The sequence below is a fragment of the Amblyomma americanum genome, chromosome 6 (genome assembly GCF_052857255.1).
Source record: "Amblyomma americanum isolate KBUSLIRL-KWMA chromosome 6, ASM5285725v1, whole genome shotgun sequence".
NCBI classification, from domain to species: domain Eukaryota; kingdom Metazoa; phylum Arthropoda; class Arachnida; order Ixodida; family Ixodidae; genus Amblyomma; species Amblyomma americanum.
Genome location: NC_135502.1, coordinates 66,137,678 through 66,159,507, shown reverse-complemented (window position 1 = coordinate 66,159,507; position 21,830 = coordinate 66,137,678). Strand labels below are relative to the sequence as shown.

Genomic DNA, 21,830 nt, shown 5'->3' with positions numbered 1-21,830 from the left:
TTCTAAAAGGCTTATTTTTGGGTGTATTCAGTTTTCACCAGATTTTTAAGAAACTTGCTCGGGACGCAAAAATTGGTTAAAATGTGGTTTGACTCATTAACGAAGGGACCTACTAGGAAGCTTCCCCCATATAGCCCGTGTGTTGCTTTGGGACGTTAAACTCCACGTACCCCATTTCCGAGCTTTTCGCGCACCATCGCAGAGAGATCAGTTGAAGTGGTTGCTGAACGTCAGGCTTCAGGTTCAACTTGAAGGCAGTTTCAAGGGGCACTGAGGGCAAAAAATCTGGCTTGTATCGATAGACAACGGCATTTTAACGAGAGAGGCACCACACACACCGAAAGCTGAGCTTTTATAAGCTAGAAAAGACCGGGAAGCGAAATACACGTGTCGGCATCACCGGCCGATTTCGCAAATAAACGGAGTGCGCCAACAAGGTTTTTGTGCGGATCCCGGAGGCTATGTTGCACCGCTACTCGCCTCAAAACAGTAGCAACCACTATTTTCTGATATAGACGTCACAACGTTGAATCGAGCGGGCGGGGTAGTTTGTAAACTCAATTTTCTTTGCACAAATAGATGTTTTACGGTCGGACAGACGTCAACGTACCCAGTAAGACCCTTATAATCAACTTTCACTCAGCACAACTGTGTGGAGTTGTCCCCAGTGTTCCGCTAAAAGAGCGCCCGCGAGTTCCTTCTGCCGTTGGTTGCAGAAGCCAAGAGGCAACTTGAGAGGCAGCACGTACAAGTCTGCGTAAACGCGTGGCGTGCCCACATTTGCGATTAGTCTCATCTACGTACAAGCGAGGTGTGCGCGTCAGGCGGCGTGCGCTCGGAGGAGACTGATATAGCGCTGACACGTGAGCCGTTCTGGCACCCCGAGATGCTTTCTTCTGGCCACGTGCTGCGCATATTCGCCTCACGTGATTACGTAATCACGCCCCTGCCGCACAGGCGCCAGTCCGGCTCGCGCGGGGCAAACGAAACAAAGAAAAAGAGAAACAGGACCCAACCGCTTTGGTGCGCACGCTCGGAGGCGCTTTGGCCAGAACGTGTTTGTTTCTTAAGCACGCAGATATTGCGCGTAATCTGGAACGCGCCGATGCGATAACGCCGGCAGTCTGCGACCAAGGGGAAGAAGATGCATTCGCCTGTTCCGATCTGCGACGACGGGCGCGCCCTCAACCGGTCAAGAAAGCAGAGCATCGGAAAAAGCGAGAGAGGAAAAGAAGGGGGGTGCTCACTAGGCCTCGGTGGCTGACCTCTGGACCTCTGGATGTTCACATTGAAAGAAGGAAGGCGCCGGTCGAGACAATATCTGGAGATTGCGAGAGAGGGGTCGGTCCCGTGTCGAGGGCCTGGGCGTTCCCCGGCCTCCAAGCGTGGCCCTGTTTGTCTGGCCCGTCTGAGTTGTCTTCGAGGGGCGCACGCGTCAACCTCCTTCTTGAGGGGCGGCTTGTGTGTACGAGCTGGCGCGCACGTGACACGTTGCGCGCGTCGAGTACCACTGTGTTTAGGACGCAGGGACAGGCGCAGAAAGATTGAGAAAATCGATGAGAGGCACGCTGCTTCCGCGAGACTGATGATTAAGATGTAATGCGGTAAACGAATGCACACAGGGTGAGGGTATGAAGGGAGGGGGCCTCTTTCGTTACATAGAAACGCAGGTGCTTAGGCTGTTCATCTAGGGCACTGAATTACATAGAAACGGAGGTGTTTAGGCTGTTCAGCTAGGGCAGTGTATTACATAGAAACGCAAGCGCTTAGAGTGTTCATCTAGGGTACTGAATTACGCAGAAACACAGGCGCTTAGGGTGTTCACCTGGAGCATTGAATTCGGAGAGGGTGCTACGAAAGTTATCTTTTTTTGGAGGGGTTGCCCCCAAGGACGTTTCGACACTCAGCCTCGTAGGTGAGCGGAAAATGAGGATTCTAGAGGGAGGCAATTCTGTGAGGAATTTGCAGGCACCGGGTATGGGTATTTTTGGGAGTGTGTACAAATCATTATCTCTGACAACAATTCACAGACCTCAAATTTGAGGTGGAAGGCAGGATTCAGCCGCAGCAGCTGACTTTGGAAAAAAAAATTGCTTGCCCTCATTTAGCGATTTTTCTTTTCAGTTCTAGACATCTGTGCGTGTTATCCCGGTTCTGTCTTAAAGTGTGTTGACCCGGCATGTCATCTAAGGTGAGCAGCATTTTACTGCGTTTCCTCTTTCGTTACTCAACATCGGAGCTTCGCCTCACAACTACTTGCAGTGCCGAGAATGACAGGCGCATATCGCCCGGTACTTTGCACACGCTTTCCTTTTTTTTTTTAACCGCCTGGCGACAGCCTTCGCAAGGCTCTTCCGAGGATCGATATTCGTATTCTCACAAGTGTGTTTGCCAACGATAACTGGTTGCGTATGCATGCACGCTCGGCCGCTCACCTCGACACGGGTGGGAACATTGTTTCAGCGCTGCCGGCGCCTCGACGCGCGCATTGTGTCAACTGCCGTACTCATGCGCAAGGAGAGGAGGCTGTGAAGTACTCGACTCCGTCCTGTGAGGATATTGTTTTGACCCGCGCTCGACGACGCGATAACGTCGAGGGCGCACGTCTGCGGGCCGCTGCACGGCAGCTCGTCTGGCTTGAGCGTCTTCCCTCCCCGTTGTTCGAGATGGGTTTCGCCCTTTTAGACCAGTTGATCTGGAGAGCTGCCGATTGGATAACAGCACAAACATTCCAGGCTGTCACCCTCCATGCCACCGCAGGGGCGATGGTCGGTCATGGGGTTGATTCTTCTGCAATGTCTGCATTGTAATAAGTCCATGGACGTCTTTTGTCCAGAGCAGTCAGGATTCTGCGAGAGGGCTGCACTCGTTGCTTTTGTTTCGACGTGGGTTCTCCTCGCGGAGAAGCAAATTGCTTGTCGGTGGTATTAAACCCTTCCAGCAGTATGTTGTGGCACAGCAGCTCGCTATAGTTCGGTGCCACCAGGACGACCTTCGTGTCATATATTATTTGTTTCTCTACCTCTAGTGATCAATCAATCAATCAATCAATCAATCAATCAATCAATCAATCAATCAATAAGGCAATCAATCAATCAATCAATCAATCAATCAATCAATCAATAAGGCAGCCAATTAATCAATCAATCAATCAATCAATCGCACCAGATAATTAAGCATAAACTTGTTCTTATTATTCAATAGCCAAGATAATCGACTTATGCAGCTTTCAAAGAGCTATTCGCGGTGACGAAATCGTCAGGGGCATCGTCGTTACAAGGTTTGTGCGCAGTTGAGGCTTTTATTGCTACAGATATCAACTCTTGTCCTGCAAAACAAGTCATGCGCATACGTTGAGCAACTTTTAGTGCGCTAGCATTAGATGTCTCGCCAGCGAAAAAGCCGTCCTGTCCACGGATGAAGCCTGCACCTGAAAGCTGTCACCTGCCATGGGTTGCTGGTGGAGTGCGTTATATGGGTCACTAGCGAAGAAGCCGTTATGTGTCCCGGTGAAGGAGGAAAAGTGAAGGAGAAAAAGAAGGCGGAAAAGGAGGAAAAAAAGTAACCCTGTCCTGTGCCAGCTGCGGTCACCCTATCCCCATAAACTAATATCACTGTCCGCGTTACTCTCTGCCGCCTTCCTTTTGTTATACGCTAGGTTATAATTAACATGAGCTTGTTCCCTAACCCACGCTGCTCTGTTTCTTCCTTTTACACCTTCCATTTTTCTTTCCATTTTTAACTTTGCAGTTCTCAGTTTGGACGCAATTCTTTTCTTTACAATGCAATACAATACAATACAATACAATACAATACAATACAATACAATACAATACAATACAATACAATACATTTTTATTTCGCGTGAGGTGCAGCCAGCGGAAGCGTGGAGTGCTTGTGGTCGGGGCACATAGTTTTTCGGTGCAGTTGGACGCCATTGGTCGCGGGGTGGAAAACTGCGACTGAGTGTGACGCGTTCTCGATAAGCGCGGAGGTAGAATTGAATGAAACAGTCAAAGCAACATTATTAAGAGCAATGAACTAGGAAGCACGCACAATGCAAAAAACCATAAACACTGACGAGTGTGGTACCAGCAGCGACAAGAAAAGGGAATACGGAGGGGTGGTACAATGCAAACGCAAGCGCAATAAAATACAGTCACGAGAAGAGTAGAGTAGACACAAAAGAAGGGAAAAAGCACAAGGGCGAAGCACAACACCTCAAACGAGCAGCAACGGTCAGGGGAGTAGCTAACGTCAGTGCGAGGGTGGTAGTAAAAGGTAACGACACGGTAAGTGCTCAATTGGGAGCACAGGAACGACTAACTTGGTATCTTATCTTTTTACTCGAGGAGGAAGACACACCATAATTTTTAAGCAAAGCTGCCATTTGAGAGCAGAATGAGCGGCACAGCGCAGATTGTGCTATCTGTTATTCCTTTCTCAAAGGTAGTCAGTTCAGTCTCCTGCGAGGCGAGAAAAGGTCCAAGCGCTCATATTCAGTCACGGACTGAAGAGTTGCCTGCTGCGCGTGCTAGGGTTTGTAAAAATGACTTTGGGTCGGGGAAGTCGCCCAGGGCTCGATGTTGTTAGCGTAGATTCTTCAAATGTACTTTGCTCGGTGTGACGCCCTTCCGTGGCGCACACGATCTGCATGCTGTCACACGGCAGAGGAGAGCGCCACGTCCTTTCTTATCGGGTCAGTGTGCGCATCGCAGTCGATCCGAGAGACAGCGCCTTACTTTGGTTCTTTCTGTTTTTTCTACACTCTCACCGGCTTATCTTCACTAAGTGTGGTCTCACATACGATGAGCCGAGCATGACATGGTTTGAAGTACTTTCTTCTCCGTCGCAGAACGGATTCTCCGGAAGACGTAGTTGCACGAGTCGCCACAACTGCTTCGTCGCATTATATGACCCTGCTATTTTATTTATTTTCAGAAGGCTGCCAGTTTCGTATTTTGCTTTACTTGTTTCTCTTTTACTCATTTAGCTGGCAGTGAATAGAAATGTTTGTGTTAGCAGTATTTTTCGTTCTCAGCCGCCTCGGTGGCTGAGTGGTTATGGCACTCGACTACCGGCCCGAAAGACGCGGGTTCGATCCCGGCCGTGGCGGTCGAATTTCGATGGAGGCGAAATTCTAGAGGCCCGTGTGCTGTGCGATGTCAGTGCACGTAAAAGAACTCGAGGTGGTCGAAATTTCCGGAGCCCTGCACTACGGCGTCCCTCATAACCTGAGTCGCTTTGGGACGTTAAACCCCATAAACCTAAACCCAGAATTTTTCGTTCTGTTATCTTTTGATCGCGTACCGATCCATTCGTTTTCGTTTGTATTTTTATTTTAGATTTTTTTTTCTGTGTAGAAGCACTAGGAAATTTGTTTATTCCGCGTTTGTTGTTAATTTTTTTCTTTGTGTTGCGTAACCTTTCTGGTTCGTTGACTTGGGCTGAATTCTAAAGACGCTTTTAAGAGTCTTGCAACTGTGGCGTGCTGCAGATATATTCAGTAAACGAGAGTCGACCTGCACCCAATAACAAGGCTGCAGAGTAAAGTCATACAGCTTTACCAGACCCTGTTTGTGGAGGCAAAAGCCGTCTTGTCCAGGGCTCAAACACGCGACCGTGGCTGAACTGACAGGAACACTATAGGATTAGTCTTGGACTCATTGGACCCATTGACGCACCAACTGCGAATCTTATGTCTGCAACAAACCCGCATCGCCACCTTAAACAACCGTTAAGCTTATCTGATGGACTTGAGATAACCGTCCTACTTCTGTTGCACTTTCTTTGCCTCTTATCTTTTCAACAGAAACGATTTAATTAAAGACAAGAGCGGAGAAGGTATCTAGCAAATCCAGCAATGTAAATTTTTTCTATCTCTTTTTCCGCTGGTTAGCTTCTGTTGTGCGCTTTATGCGTATTTCTGAAGGGCCCTAATCACAATCATCAACAGCGGACAAGTTTCGCTGATATACTTTTCGAGCCACGTTTACATTCTGTTATCATGACTCTGAAGGAAGTCTCGAGCATTGTAGGTCGAAGTTTTTCCCCGGCCTATTTGAGCACCGCATCTGATAAATTACTGCGTTGATTCGAACAGCTGACTCATGAAGTTCAAACGTATATGTTTAGGAGTGGCTTCAGGGTAAACCATCGTTATCCGAATATGGGTCGACAGATGCTTTCAGGAGCGCATTGAGCGGAACGTCACAACACAAGGTCGCAGGCGGAACGCTTATCTTCCTCACTGCTGTCCAGCGCGTTTAAAATGCGCCGCCTCTTGAAACTAACACGTCAGACGCTGGCGCTGCCTCTCACTTCGTCGCGGCTAGCACTGGCCCATCGTTTCCACATCGACAAGCGGAAGTCCAAGTAAATAAATTCAGAAAGCCCTAACAGTGGCTGAGCCAGTTTGCCGGATTGTCTTTGGAGACTACCACAGGCTGACATTTTGTCAGGACTGCCAATCGACCCTGGTGCTTGGTCGTAATTGTGCATCGATCAATGTTTCATATCTTTGGATAAAAGCAGAAGTAAGAGGCAAGCAAAGATTGACCTCTCGTAGGACACATGCAGTGTTATGAATTCCAACGCCATAGAACTGCTTACCACAAAAAAAAGCTCACTTGCTTCTTTGTTTGTTCGTCAACATCGAATAAGTACAGAGAGCTAAAAGAGTTGACGATAATTCATGACGGCTGCAAACAATGCAAACTGTCCAGTGGCCTCCTTGTTGTTATTGTATCCGTCTGCTTGTTCCGTTTAGATGTCACGAATTGTTAATCCACGCCTCGCTTTCGCTCATCTAGTTTTCAGCTTCTTCTGTTGCGGCCTTGAGTAAACAATGATGAGTAAAAAAATGCGCAAACCACGCCGCGCTCCCCGTGTGACCTGCTGACGGAGGATGGTGGCTAAGACATTTGGTTGCTGTGCCCGGGATGACATTTTAAACAGGCCGTCATTGAGGCACAGCATTTCCTCTAGGTCGAAGTGTCAGCAGCCGTTATCTTGTGCAAGTGTCAGTAATGCTCAGGTGATGTTCAAAATGGTGGACACATGGGAAGTCAGCGGAATAAAAAGGTAGTCGACTAAGCGTTGTAAGGTGGCGGTCATCTAAAGAACCCTTTCCATGACAGAGAGAATGCGATGATGATAATGATGATGGTGGCGGTATGGTGGAGGCAACGACAACACAAGTGTGACGCCAGTGAAGTCGCAACTATGAGCGCGTCAAGGCATCTAATAAACTTCGCAGACGGGCAAGACTTCAGGCATTGGCGGTGCACAGTGCCGAAGTGTCGTTGTATGAAAAAAAACAAAAAAACTCTGATGCTTTATCCGGCACCCGGCATAGGTAGAGGTCGGCAAGTTCCTTTTTTTTATTCTTGTCTGGTTCTGTATCAAGTGCACTGAATGCTATTATTGCGATATACATACGAAGTACAATGCTAGCGCTTTCATGTGCTGAGGCGCATCCGTTATCCATATCCCTTTTCATTTCCTTTCAATAATCAAATGCAATGATAAAACTCTAAAGATAAAGACGAAATGCGAGTTATCTCCGCTCACATTTCCGAGAAGGCTTTCTTCGATGGGCTTAATTTATTTCGTTATCAAGCGTACCTCTCTGGCTCCTCCAGATCGCACGCACTGAGCTTAGATCGTGCGCCGGGTGCAAATTTTCAGCCTGCGTCTAGAGCGACCTCTGTGTGACTGGGCCCGTAGCTTTTATCTTTTCTTTCCTAACCAAAAGTTGAGTGTGCTACCTCGCTGATAGCGTATTCCCTTGAGCCGGATAGGTAAAGGTCCGGCTATTTCTATGCATTCTGCGCTATCTGAAGAGGTGAAACTGCAGTATACCCCAAGGCTGTGCCGCTGATTTAGACGAGGCAAACCCACTCCCAGCCGCGATGGTCACACCTTGATTGCACAGAGCAGATAAGGCAGCGGTCCGTTGTGAGGTCAGTCGACCTTAACTAAGCCCTTGTTTTTCCGTGTAAAGACTTCTATAGTGATGTATAGGGTGCTTCAAAAGTTCTCAGGCCGCAGGGTTTGCTTTTGAGCCATATGGTGAGTAAATTAGGACGTCTAGACCCTTAATAGCTCTGTAGGCAGTAGGAGGATCTTGGTAGTTTCATAGACGTCTTAAATGCCAGAATATACTGGAAAAGAGCACGCCTTGTTGCCTGGGAAATTTTGATGCACTTTGTCCTGGAAACCGACGAGGGGTAAGTAACACCTCGTATACTTTGAATTGCCGAAAAATGCCGCCTGAAACTGCCGATGGTTGACGATGTTTGGTGCAGGACCGGGATAAGAGATTCAAATTCAAGCGACGTTCTGGAAGGGAGAGGCTGGTAATATAATACACATTCAAGCAACATGACGCTAACATTGTGACAATGGACGATTGTAGCCGGGACGCGTGAATATAGTATTATCGGTCTAATTCGAACTGCGAAGATTGCATAAGGCAAACATAAGGCCCAGTTTACTGCTCTACGGATTTTAGATGGTGGATCTAACTAGCTGATGATGGTGATGATAAATTTTTATGGCGCAAGGGCATCTGTGGCCAAAGAGCGCTATGGCACAAGGTTTTTCATCTACTCAAAGTGGGGTAAAAGACCACGTCCCAAGGATTTCACCCTAAAGAAGCCGAGTAACAGGCAGGGGAAAGCTTCTACCAATTGTATCGCCGGTGGGTACCCGGCAGCACTGGGGATCGAGCCCCGCACCTTCCGCATGCGAGGCGGATGCTCAAATGACTAGGCCACCGCTGCGGTGGATCTAACTAGATTTTGTTTATGGTTATATTTGTGTTGTTGCTTTTTTATGATGAACAAAGAAACTATATACAAAGGAGTGACCACTTACCGACTAACTTAAAGAAAAGCAAAATTGTTTAAATATCACCGAAAGCCTTTGCACGGTTGTTATTCAACCGAAGTGGCCAATGTGAGCGCGGTTTCCACAGGAGGCGAGTCCTTTGAGAATGTCTGACAACAACTTACACTATAGTTCCATGGTGTCATCGCTGACAACTGTTGCAAACAGACAACTGCTGACAACAGCAATAGAGCACGTTTGTAATGTAGCTCGTGGAGAGTGCCTTCAAAATTGTGCGTAGCGAAGAATTATGCTTAGTCCACAATAACGGTCACATGTAGTAAAGTAGCAATCTGCTATTCCTCGTACCTTCTTTCATCGGTTCGAATGGCTGTACAGCAGCCTATAGTCACGGAAAGGTCCTTAGGCGGCTTCGCTTTACGCACTTCCTTGAAGGCGCAGGGCTGCTCGAGGAACAATGCCCAAGCGAAGACTGATATCGGAGTGCGAACTGATAAACATGTTTGCCGACTCCAGGGATTGCAGGTGCGAATGATGGCACGGTGCAATGCGAAACCAAGTGCACGGTCCTATAGGGGGGTTGCCGCCTGCGTTTTTAACGTATCGTGGTTGCTTTTGTACGGACACGATAGCGCGCTTCCTGGTGAGGCTGTGATCATGGCGCAGTTCACACTAATTGAATATCGTCGCACACTTGTGTTTGACGATATTTAGTTAGTGTGAACAGCATATACTTTTCCAGCAAATCTCGTGCCAAATGCGCCTTCATCGCAGGGGCCTAGCGCCGACGTAACTTGATGCTGATGATACGATAAGTATGTTTTTACACACAGTCGTCTTCAGCATGATTATAGCTTAGCTCTCGCTCACGGCCGGATTTAAGTAAGAAGGGGGGCGGTGGGTGACCGTGCCTTCTGAGCGAGAAATTTTCAGCGAGTACAGTTTTAACAATGCAAGGTACTATCAGCAACGAATGAAACACGAACAAGAAAACGGGGGGGGGGGGGGGGGGGTACTCAAAAAGACCAACATATTAGCTCCTGGAGAGCAAATACAACCGAGGTTGATTAACACTTCCGAAGAACAGTCTTCGCGATTTCGCAATTACCCTCCGCTTGTACTGAGCCTCTCCTTGTAAAAAGCTTCTTATTTTGCTGTTCGTGGCTCAGCTGTCTTGTTCGCGTTTCATTCCTTGCTGATAGTGCATATGAGGTGGCCGTACACGGAACGTTTTGACATGCGAAAAGTGGTTAGAATCCACTTCCTTGTTTGACGACTCCAAGTTGTACCTTCAACTTCAGCGCCAGCAAACTGCGCAACAGAGTACACAATGCTAGAACTTACAAAGGCGTCTCGTCAAACGCGCGCTATTCACGCCACCCTGAACAAGCGATTAGCAGACGGGCTCAGGAACATTTTTATTTACTTTTAACCACCTACTAAGAGGCGTAGTTAAACAGGATTCAGCCAAGTCTTTTTTTCCCCTCCTTATTCATTTGTCCATGCCTTCCACCAAAACACAGCATCATCGCACCACTAGGCGCTCCACACGCGTTGAGCAGCTAGTTGCTGCCTGCCGGCTTTCCGCATTACAAACACACACGAGGCTCGCACACGCTCACTGAGGGCAGTGATGCTCTGCTGAGCCGCCGCGCCTTCCAGGAAGCGATCGAACACTCGAGATGAAGCACGGCTCGAGGCCGTCAAGGTCTCGCGGCATTATCGCGCCGCTCGCGCGAGCTCTTCTGACAGCGCTGACGAAGCGGAATTAGGGTCTCCTCGTGTCTGGCACGATCGGCAGTGCGAGGGCACCGCCAAGAACAGTTGGATGCACCGTTTTTCATCCAGCAGCCTTTCCTGTCGTGTACAATAGGATCGCCAATTATTATGCGCGGCTTACCGTCCCGAAACTGCACTCGGGCTATGGGGGCTCCGTAGTTGAGTGCTCCGTATTGATCTTGACCAGCTTGGTGTTCCAGCACTTCGCCTTCATCGAAGTGCGGCTACCGCGGACGAGAGTCAGTTCCGCGACCTAGCGTTGAGCTGGCGAACGCCAAAGCCACTGAGCCACCTCGGTGGTTGTGTACATCATCATCATCATCATCATCATCATCATCATCATCATCACCACCACCACCACCACCACCACCACCACCACCACCACCACCACCACCACCACCACCACCACCATCATCATCATCATCATAATCCTGACTACACCCACAGCAGGGCAAATGCGTCGTCCATGCTTCTGCAATTAACCCTGTCCTTTGCCAGCTGCGTCCACCCTATGCCTGCAAACTTCCTAATCTCATCTGCCCACCTAACCTTCTGCCGGCCCCTGCTACGCTTGCCTTCTCTTGGAATCCATTCCGGAATACACTTGGTTGTGTATGTAAGAAGTCCGAACTGCAAGCTTGTAGTAGATGGGAGACTTCAGGACCACGTTTAGAGAAGAACAACTGACCAAGGCCAGGGAAAGGGGATGCATTTAGCATGTACCTCAATATCGTTGAGCTGCACCAGGCGTAATCCTAAAGGACCCAGCTGAGTGGGCCCGTTCAGGCGTGTGACTGACTGCTTTCGTATTTTGGTCCTATATACAAGCTGGGAGGGTAGTGCGCACGTGCAGAACGCTGGGAAGCGGCTCCACGCATGCGCATCAGACTCGAGCCTACATCGTCCGTACAATACATTAATTCCCAGGGTATCACTACGCGTTGCTTCACCACTGTGAGTAAGCGTAGCTCCTAGCCGGAACTGAAATGTTCCCATTGTGGGAGGATCTGCACGCGCCTTCTGGTCACAGGCGGCGCTCCTGCAGTGCAGCTAGCATTGCTGCGGCGCATGCCTTTATCGTAATCCGTGCGCTGTTTCGTGGAATATACATGTATGCTCTCTTGTACGGCTATATCGAATCAAGATACAGCTGCTGCGACTGTTGGAGAGGATAATCGTTGGGCGCGTGCTACGTATCTCCAGCGGACGAGTCAAGTGCACTTTTCTACGCAATGTATGTGCGTGCAAGAAAAGGGACGGATGGGTGGCACCGGACTGCACATGTCCGCCAAGGAGAGCTTGGGAACCTTGCATCGTGTGGGATGTGGATATGCTCGTCCCAGGTTTCGGTTTATGGGTTTATGCGAGTCTAACGTCCCAAAGCAACTCAGGCAATGAGGGACGCCATGGTGGAGGGCTCCGGAGTAACTTCGCCCACCTGGGTTTCTTCAACGTGCACTGACATCGCACAGTACACGGGCCTCTAGCATTTCGCCTCTATCGAAATGCGCAGCGGCCGGGATCGAACCCGTGTCTTTCGGGCCAGCAGCCGAGCGCCATATGCGCTGAGCCACCGCAGCGACGACTTCCAGGTTTCGCCTGCACATTAGTTTACGCTCCGGCCCCGTGACGTCGCCCTTCAGTTGATGCTGACAGGCATCGCACGTGGTAAAATGAATGAGGAGAGAGACGAAAACAAACGGGTGAGCTGTTAGTTAATTCAACGAAAATAATAACTAACTAACTAATTAACTAACTAACTAACTAACTAACTAACTAACTAACTAACTAACTAACTAACTAACTAACTAACTAACGAGCCGACTGACTGATTGACTAATTAGCTAAGTAGCGCACAAAATAAATATATCGAATATATGATGGAGCTACATCAACGGTTAACGTATGCCCCGCGACATAGCTCTATATACTGAAGGCCTCTGCGTCATCCGTGAAGTGTTACGTACAATGAAGGTCAAGGTGAGTGTTGTATTGCACTACATACACCTGCCTACGATGCCTCGCGTGCGACTAGACAGAATAGAAAATCAGTCCACATCAGGAGAGGCACCGTAGGTCGGTGGGAGGCGGAACCAAGCCTTCGTTCTCCCGGTGGGGCACTGCGCGCAACTATAGCTGCCCGCACAGATCTCAATCCCACCGCCCACGGAATCTCGAGCCTCTTTGCACGCTCAGCGAGCTGCTCTGCTGGCCGATAAGCTTCGCACGTCACGTCGAATACCGGGAAAGCCGGCCGCCGTACGAGTCGTCACAGGCGAGGTGCACGTGAAACATTGCGCCACACACGGCAGGGGCGAGAGGGGGGGGGGGGGGGGCACTCTCGAAGAGGGGGAAGCCCAGCGCCGACTTGAAGACGGCAGTAGGGAAGAGGGTGAAGGGGTGAGTCTGCTCTGATACGGATGCAGCGTGCTTCACTCGTCGCGAAGGGGTCTCCACGCTGACGGTATACGGGACGATAAAGAGATACCGTGACTCTGAAAGACAGGCACATAGGGCGTGTATTGGGAGACCCAACTGTGGATCTGCGGGAGATGCAGTTCAATCTCGACACCGTGATGGCAGAAACAAAAAGACCAGAAATAATTTTCTTATATACGGCCAACTTAGTCATACCAAGAGACAATCTGGATCAGCATCAGAACACAAATTATTCGTTATGCAATAAATTCTTAAAATCCATTTCGTTTTAATATTAGAAGGTTAGGAGCAATTGGTTTCTCATAACACATAGCCGCCTTTGAGTGTATCGTTGGTGCATTCCAGCGGCCTGAGGGTAACACAAAAATGTAGCGGTGTTTGAATATATCACGCAAACAAGGGCCCCTAGGCCCTGCCAGAGAGCATTGATGTGCGCTTTCTTTGCCTGATTAAATGAATAATGCAGCCGCACAATTAATTCATTGAAGTCAGCTTTTCATCGTGGGTACTTAATTAACCCTAAGTTGTGGATTTGTTATTTTCTTTTTATCCTTTGCCATCTCGTCCTTCGCAAATGATATTGTGATTTGTATTGTGATTTGCGAAGGAGAGGCAACCATTATTGCTTCCATTATATATTAAGGCTATATTGAAGGGACGTAAGTTTATTGATTTTTTTTTTCTGGAAGGGAGAACAGAAAACAGTAAGCGTGTTAACGTAGTATGTTTCATTGTCTGCAAATGCACAAACTAAAGGGGCAGTCGCTTAAGTTGCTGCTGTCTTCACCGCCACTTCAGCAACGAAACGAAATGTACATCGGTCCCAAGCTGGCGAAAATTTACTGCCAGTTGAATGTCCCTTTTGAAGCCATCCTACCTTGCTTTCTTTTTATTTTTATGACTACTAGAGGAAGGATAAAGGAAGGAAAACCTCGCTCACTCCAGCATACCTGCGGCTGTTAAGTGCACTTCGTGCCATAAAACTGCAGACGTCACCTTCGTTATCATAATTGCTTTAACAAGCATTCCACGTTCGCAGCTACTAATGCTATTTACTCCGCTCCTATTGTGACCCTCTGTTATGGCTACATGTGGAGACGAAATTCGCAGATTGCATTTATGTTTAAACATACTATTGTCTCATAGTCATAGCTGTAAAAGATTACGTGCAATGAGGCTTGACATGGCGTGTTACAAAACCAAGTAGAGTGCTGGGGTCATGGATATGTGAAAAACACTTTGAGAAGCATCGTATGAGGCCGAAGAGCCATGCCACATGACTTGTCGACTCTGTGACGCATTGCGGCACATGGCGAGGTATATTTGCTGATATCTGATGATTATTTCATGCTGATGTGGCAGCGATAGAATCCAACTCGTACACCAGTCGTCTTCGTCTTATGCCGCGATATATCCTCTTCAGACTTGAGTTCGGCTAGTCAGCCTTAATCAAAATTCATTTCTCAAGTCCGGATGGTCCCATGAACGTGCAACAAATGAAATGTAGCCGCAGGTGCAATAGTTTTTTCTCTATGACCTTTCTCCATGTTTTGCCCTACAAATATGCAACGATGTCGTGTGACGCATGTATAGTCAAATACATACGCTGCGGAATATATATCTAAATCAAAACGATTAATAATCTGATGGTCGAGAGCAAAAAACTTGGGTGTTATCTTGCCCCTGGGAGCAGGAAGGCAAAGCAATCAAAATGATAAGGATGGCCAGAGCGCTGCTGTTACTGCTCAGTTCTTGAAGGGGTTGCACTGTGGTAGCGCAGTAAATACTCTTAATTTTTTAAAGCGATGTTTATTGCCTCAGGGCAATAAACATCCAATGCCACCTACGCGGCAGAAATGATGCATGATGCAAAAACGCTATAAAATACAGATGCCATTACTACGTACGTGGTGTGTGACGAGGATATAACTATCGTCAGTGTGGGCTATCAAAAAAGACCCCCAGCTAAATCCAATGTAAGAACGTTAGGGCTTAAAAATTAAAAATTAGGTTACATATCTAGTGTTAATAAGCTTGAGCCACAGTGTGTGATCTTACTGATCTTTCGATAACCCGTCGTAAATGAATGGAAACAGTCGCAAATGAATGTAATCGTGTGAGTACATCACATCATGAGCGAGAGAAAACGGGTTGATAAAAAAAAAAAACATTCAAGAACTAGCGCGGACGAGCAGCTTCTAAATACATCTGATTAATCGAATAATCGGGCTGAACACGTTACGGGCAATGTTCCAAAATCACAATCAAATGAGCACATATCTCTCAGCACATTTAGATCACTAGTCGAGCTGGGAACATGTAAGATGCGCCGTATTCTTACATCGAAAAAAACTGATGTAAATAGTCACTTAACCATACTTTAATTATCCCCCAGCTGAGAGATTAGGTGTTTCCGAAAGCTAAAGTTGATGTAATTCTCCGCATTCAATGCTCGTACGATTCTCCTGCGGGGAACACACTAAAAAAAGTGCAAAAGATAAAGGAGCACGCGAACAAGTTTGCAGAAGCCACGTCGCATGCCATTTATCAGTTCCGATTAACCCGGGGGGAACAAACAAGACGATATTTCAGCGATATAACTGAAGAGCAGAAACTATCAGAGCGCGGCAGTGCATGACAGGCACTTATCAGACTTGTGCAAGCAGGTTGTGTCCGTGATGTGGGGACCTGCGGTAAGACGTTTCTCAAAGCGAGTCGATTGTAAGACCAAGCTTGAAACTGCTGATGCGTTCTTTTAAGCTGAAAGCAACAACAACGAGAACACTAGCACGTCAGCTGCTTTTATTACACTGACAGTGCGGCTGGCGCTCACAGTGGATCTTTGCACGGGGGTTGTCTTACGTGTCACGCCATCTTTTGTTCGTCTTTTTAGTGAGTATGATGATATCGGTCCGAACGCTTTGGACGAAGTGTGTACGCTCTAGAAAGTGCGGCTGTCATTTCAGGCCGGTCTTAATACACTCTCATAAAAAGCAAAAAGGAAAGCTCGCAGCCGCTGCCCTCTATGCAAAGTAAGTGCTGTTGAAGCCAAACAACCTCATTGTGCAGATCACGGTAGTGCAGAGTTGAAGCTCTATCATAAAAGATTGGTTTGGTTTGGTTTTATAGGGTTTAACGTCCCAAAGCGACTCAGGCTATGAGAGACGCCGTAGTGAAGGGCTCCGGATAATTTCGACCGCCTGGGGTTCTTTAGCGTGCACTGAAGTAGCACAGTGCACGGACCTCTAGCATTTCGCCTCCATCGAAATTCGACCGCCGCGGCCAGGATCGAACCCGCGTCGTGCCGGTCACAGCTCAGTGCCATAACCATTGAGCCACCGCGGCGGCTTGTATCATGAAAGAAGCCTAAACTCTTGGTGCGCGCTGTTAAGGCGCGCACCGAATGGCAAAACCTGCCGATTGCTTTTATGTTTTTTAGAAACTGCGATCTGCGCAATCTTTTAGTTACCTGTCATTTCGTCTTGTGCTTTCGGTCGTGCTCTCTTGCAGCAAACCTGAGTGGTATTACAGCAGGCAATGCACGTAGATCAGCCAAGGTTAATTTATGAGAGTAACCGTGATCACGCACCACACGAGAACGGTCGATATTCGTCAAAGTGATTGTTTCGTGTCGTAGTTCTGCAAATACAAAATATGAAATTCTACTAGATCACCCAGCACGCACTGTCCGTGTGATAATAGCTACTTTGGGCTTCCTTGAAGCAACGATTTGGATAAGAAGACTGTAAGGAAAGCCTACGGTCTTGGTGAGCGCAGTACACTTTAATATACAATCAGCTGCCGAAGCGCTTGCGGGCAGAGTGGCTAAAAATATTAGACCAAGCAGGCCGACAAGCTGCCTAACATGCTGTGGCACCGTCGCTTCTATAGTTTGCTGTTTTGCTGAACACTGTTGGCGTATGAAGCGACAGCTGTTGTGTGTCGCTGATATGAGGCATGCACGTCTGCCTACTCCCGAAGACTCGCCGGGTCAGACTGGCGGGGTTAGAAAAGCGGTGTTTAGCAGTGTGATGTCTCGTGTACCGCCTGCGGTGCAGGGTATAAAACTAAAATTAATTTTCATTTCTGCTACCAGAAGTGCTTTTTATACCAACATAGCTGCAGATCCCACCGGCGGCATGGTTGTTTTTTCTGCTGCTTTATAAGTAATTTTCTTTAAAAAAATAATTGATTGGCACTAGATATTTAAAAATAAAAAAAATAAAAACATTCCCCTATGCACCTTGGTTTCGGTGACTGTTGGCTTCCTTAATATATATATATATATATATATATATATATATATATATATATATATATATATATATATATATATATATATATATATATATATATATATATATATATATATATATATATATATATATATATATATATATATATATATATATATATATATATATATATATATATATATATATATATATATATATATATATATATATATATATATATATATATATATATATATATATATATATATATATATATATATATATATATATATATATATATATATATATATATATATATATATATCAAATAAAAGGCAAAACGTGAGCTGCCATGGATACAGGAAGCTCAACCCTAGCGGCAAAACTGGCAAAGTTTTCTGTGGGCACAATGCTGCATTGGCAGGTGACGGAGCAGCTTTGAATTTTGCTCTTCATTTACCGTATGCGCCTGCTTATTTACCGGGACTTTTATCGTCTTCAGCCATTGAGAAATCAGTAAAATGACCTAAATTCAACCATGGTCTAATTATGTTTTCGTAATAAAATTTGAGTTTTTACGTTTCTGAAATGAGGGAGCGGGCCATTAGTGACGAGTTTTTGGAAACTCGTAACTTTCCGTCCCGCCGTTTCATTCGGTGTACCGAAAGGCTACGGCGAACAATTCTTAACCTCCGCACTGCTGTCATCAGCTGCTCTACCCCTTTCCTACACCTCGCTCTGCTTATCTTACATACCCCCGCACCCCTTCTTGTTCGGGTTGTTAGTAACCAGCATTCGAAGAACCCCCATCGCGCCTCAAACCAACGTCTCGTAATGCGCCTCAACCACGGATGTTTTCGCGCGATCAGTGCGGGCGCGTCGCCAATGTCGAGGTCGTGCGGGCGACCGCGCGGCTGCAGTGGCTGACGCCTCTGCCACCGCGGTCGCTCGCATATCAGCCGTCACTCGCTTGCGCCAGATGACATCAACGCCAGCTCATGAGTCCACACGCCGGCGCCGCCACGCTATGCGAGCGTCGAGTTTCGCCAGCCAACTTCCGCGATCGCCGGCTGCGCAGCGCACTCTGCGAGATCTCGCTACGGCGAGCGGAGCGCACGATCTCTGAACCCTTCACGCAAGAGCTGGTTGATCGACGGTGACAGCGGACACTCGCGTCATGTGCGTCCTGTGATTTCAGTCGATTGACAAAAACAAGCGCCCAGATTGCTCCATCGGCCGTGTCCCCCTTCTTTAAGCGAGCGGACACTCGTTCATCGAGGGTCTATCCCGCCTGTCGTGCGCTGTGTCGGACAAATGTGGTTGAAAAGAGAGTCATGCGACAGGGGTATGCGCTTCGGAATGTGTACAACGGGTTTGTCACGTTGGGCTTTAGGCTCTCTATAAAGTGGGATAACTTCACAAATCGCCTCTGTGGTGGTATTAAAGCAGGCCGGAACTGCTTTTTTGCATGCAATTCGAAGGTATCAGAACGAAACTAAGGAAGCTACGAATACCAAAGGGAACCGAGGGATGCTGATGAAGGTCATTGAACTTCGACGCAATCAACGAATATATGCTGTGCCGTTTGCATGTACAGCGATAATAGGAAACACTGTCTAAACAATATGTACGAACACACGATGAGAGCTGCTGCAATTTTCGAAACAACTGCATTCGTACTTATCTAAGCAAGAAAACCGACCAGGGCTAAGGAACCAAGTTCTGTTGAAACTACGACAAAAAAAAGGGGGAGGGGGGGAAGAAGGATAGTACTCTAAGGCTTCTCATGTTCATCTGGGGCCACTCTCCAGCCCACCTGGGTTATTGCTGGCGAAAACAAGAGTTTTCGATTGCAATAAGCAATGCCAATGGTATTTAAACCGCAGAATGTCCCCCATCTGCTGTAGTTGTGAAACGCATCGAGTATGCTCCCTAAAAGCCTGCCACGCTCGACATCATTACTTAAAAAGCACGACTGAGATAATAAACTTTCGCTGGAACGCAGTCCCTGTATGTCAGTCATGTGTCAGATTAGTACATGTCCAGTCGCATTTTTAGCGTATGCATCTGTCATTGTTATCAGTCTGACGTCAGCAACATGCCTACGCTGGCCAATAACCCGTCACTTGCCGCTGATGGAAACATGCGACCGTAGAAGAGACTGTCTACGGCCTGAGCGATTATGTTTTGGCCATATCAGAGAGAGAAACTACTCCGCACTGTAGGCGTAGAATCGAGGCAAGAAGCACCAGTCCTTCTGTGTTCTGTGATGTCATTGCTTCCGCATAAACGGCACAAATAACGAAGGGTTAAAGTAGTGGAAAAGCTACAACTAGCAAGCTGCGCCGAAGCTTGTACGCCCTTAAAAGCATTCCTTAAGTCTGCGAATAAGCAGCGTGCAGCATGGAGAACGTGTGGCTCTCACAGTTCGCAAAATACCGCTGCGCTGCACCGCTCCGACAGTGTACGAATGGGTGCTGCAGATCACTTTTCTTTAGGTTTATTTCTAACGTCACGGCGTCACGGACAGCTGCACAAACAACATTTCGCCGTTCCCCCGCTGGGCTTGAGTCTTTAGCGCTGGCAGCCGGCAGGTGCTCTGCGCGAACAGTTACTACAATTCCCAGCGAGATAAAACGGTTCATTGGAATGAAATGAACCAGCTTCAGGCCTTTTGGCCTCACTCGGAGCGGAAAAAATGGCTGTGGTTTAGCTCTGGTTAAACCTAGAGTGACGCGATAGCTACAGCTGGCCGCGTGGAATTCGCTCAGTCGAACTGCAAAGTCAGTCTTTCGCCGCTCCGTTTCGCTGGGCGTTCCTTCTTCATCTTCGTCCCTGAACTTGGATTCACTCTCTCCACCCTCTCAATCCCCCCCTCTCAGTTTCTCCGGCAGCTGCTCCGTACCACCTGACCAACCACGTGACCAGCCACGGCGCCGCCACGGAGCTGAAAGGTGGCCACGCAGCTCAAGGGGTGCCACGCTGAAGGCTCGAAGTGCTAGCGCAGTGTAGCTGTCGCTACAAAAATGGCAGTGATGAGTCTGATGACTTTATTGCTTCCCGCTCCTCCAGAAGTGTCCCTCAGTGGGGGCTCAGTTGCATCGAATAGCCCATATAACGCACAACCTCCAGAGTGCACCCGCTACACTTTTGGATCACGTGACAACGCGGGTTGGCTCGCATAAATAACACCTTCAATGTCTAGCAGGCCAAAACGGGAGTGTTGGGGCACGACACACGATGACTACTGTAGGAATGTACCACAGCGAGATTGAGAGGTTGAGGTTGTTGGCAACAGGTGAGGTTAGGCTTGCATTAAATCTGCTGAAGATTGCTGCGCCTTAGCGACATTTAAAGGTAATTGAAGAGAAGAGTTAGTGGCGCGGTCATGTGACCTAGCCAAGTACACAAGCTCCAACAAGCGTCAGACTGCGACTATCAGCATTTGAAGTCCAATTCAATTTTTTTCCATAAGAAAATGTAGGGTAAGGCGAAAATCCCCTTTCTTAATTGACCACAGCGAGAAGCATACGGCTTGTGGAGCATTACATTACACTGGTTTCATAAAGTTCCTCAAGAGAAAAATAACCCGACTTTTGCCGTCCCGTGGGGCGAATGACTTCTTTTGCTCAAAAGCTAGGAGGCAGGAAGTCGGTTCCACCTTTTCGTGCTTGTTTTCAGCGGTAGTTGTATACCAGATTTTCTCTCCAATAGCGGGCACAGTTCGCGCTCTCTCTACGTGTAATCGAGGTGGGGTTGGGCCTAAAAAGCAGCTCTCACGGGTGAGGTTTGGCTCAGCTTCGCGGTCGCTCCTTTACCCGCTGGAGGGATGGGTGGAGCCAAAATGTGTGGGAGGTTTTTTCGTTTAAATTCTTTCACATTTGGTCGTATCATTTTAATTCAAGCGTGAACTGAATTTTCAATTCGAGCTTCAACGTGTTATGAGAACATAACGTAGTGAGTATCAGTGATGTTTTGCAAACCGGTGTTGCGTTCCTTTCGAGTCTACACGTAGCTACGAAGTCAGCCCACAGAGTGTTCTGTACAGTGGGTGCTGCTTCCAGAAGTTGACATCACGCGGCATAAATTGTGGGCGCATTTCAGACTGGGTCATTCAGCAGTAGTCATAAGTCACTGAAGCATTTGGCTTCGTCGTCTGTTACCAACTGTGGAAAAAATTTGGGGCGTTAACGTAATATCGCAAGAGATTCAGCAGCTATATATGCGTTAGGAGGTCATGTAGATGTTTAAAGGGTACGTTTAGCGGAGCACATTGACCCAGTGATAATTAATGAGTCACACGCCAATTAGTGAGTTGTATGACCCTTTGATGTGAACTATCGGTCACATGATCCGTATGTCATATGGATGACTCATGAGTCATGTGACACATCGTTCATATCGTCGATGGGCCACATGCCCGATGATGACGTCAGTGACGACAGTCACGTGAATATGACGCCGTTTAGTGCGAAACGACAGTACTATATCCGCTTGTAACAAGCCTTCAAGAGCTGACACTGT

The 21,830-nt window shown here is 47.6% G+C and overlaps 1 long non-coding RNA gene across 1 annotated transcript; it reads left to right on the top strand.

The window, feature by feature from the left end:
- Window positions 1–1,499: 1,499 nt before the first annotated feature.
- LOC144094759 (uncharacterized) lies at window positions 1,500–20,567 on the top strand. Its single transcript, XR_013306562.1, has 3 exons — window positions 1,500–1,915; window positions 2,125–2,191; window positions 20,189–20,567. It is a non-coding gene; the product is annotated as an uncharacterized LOC144094759 (long non-coding RNA).
- Window positions 20,568–21,830: the final 1,263 nt, after the last annotated feature.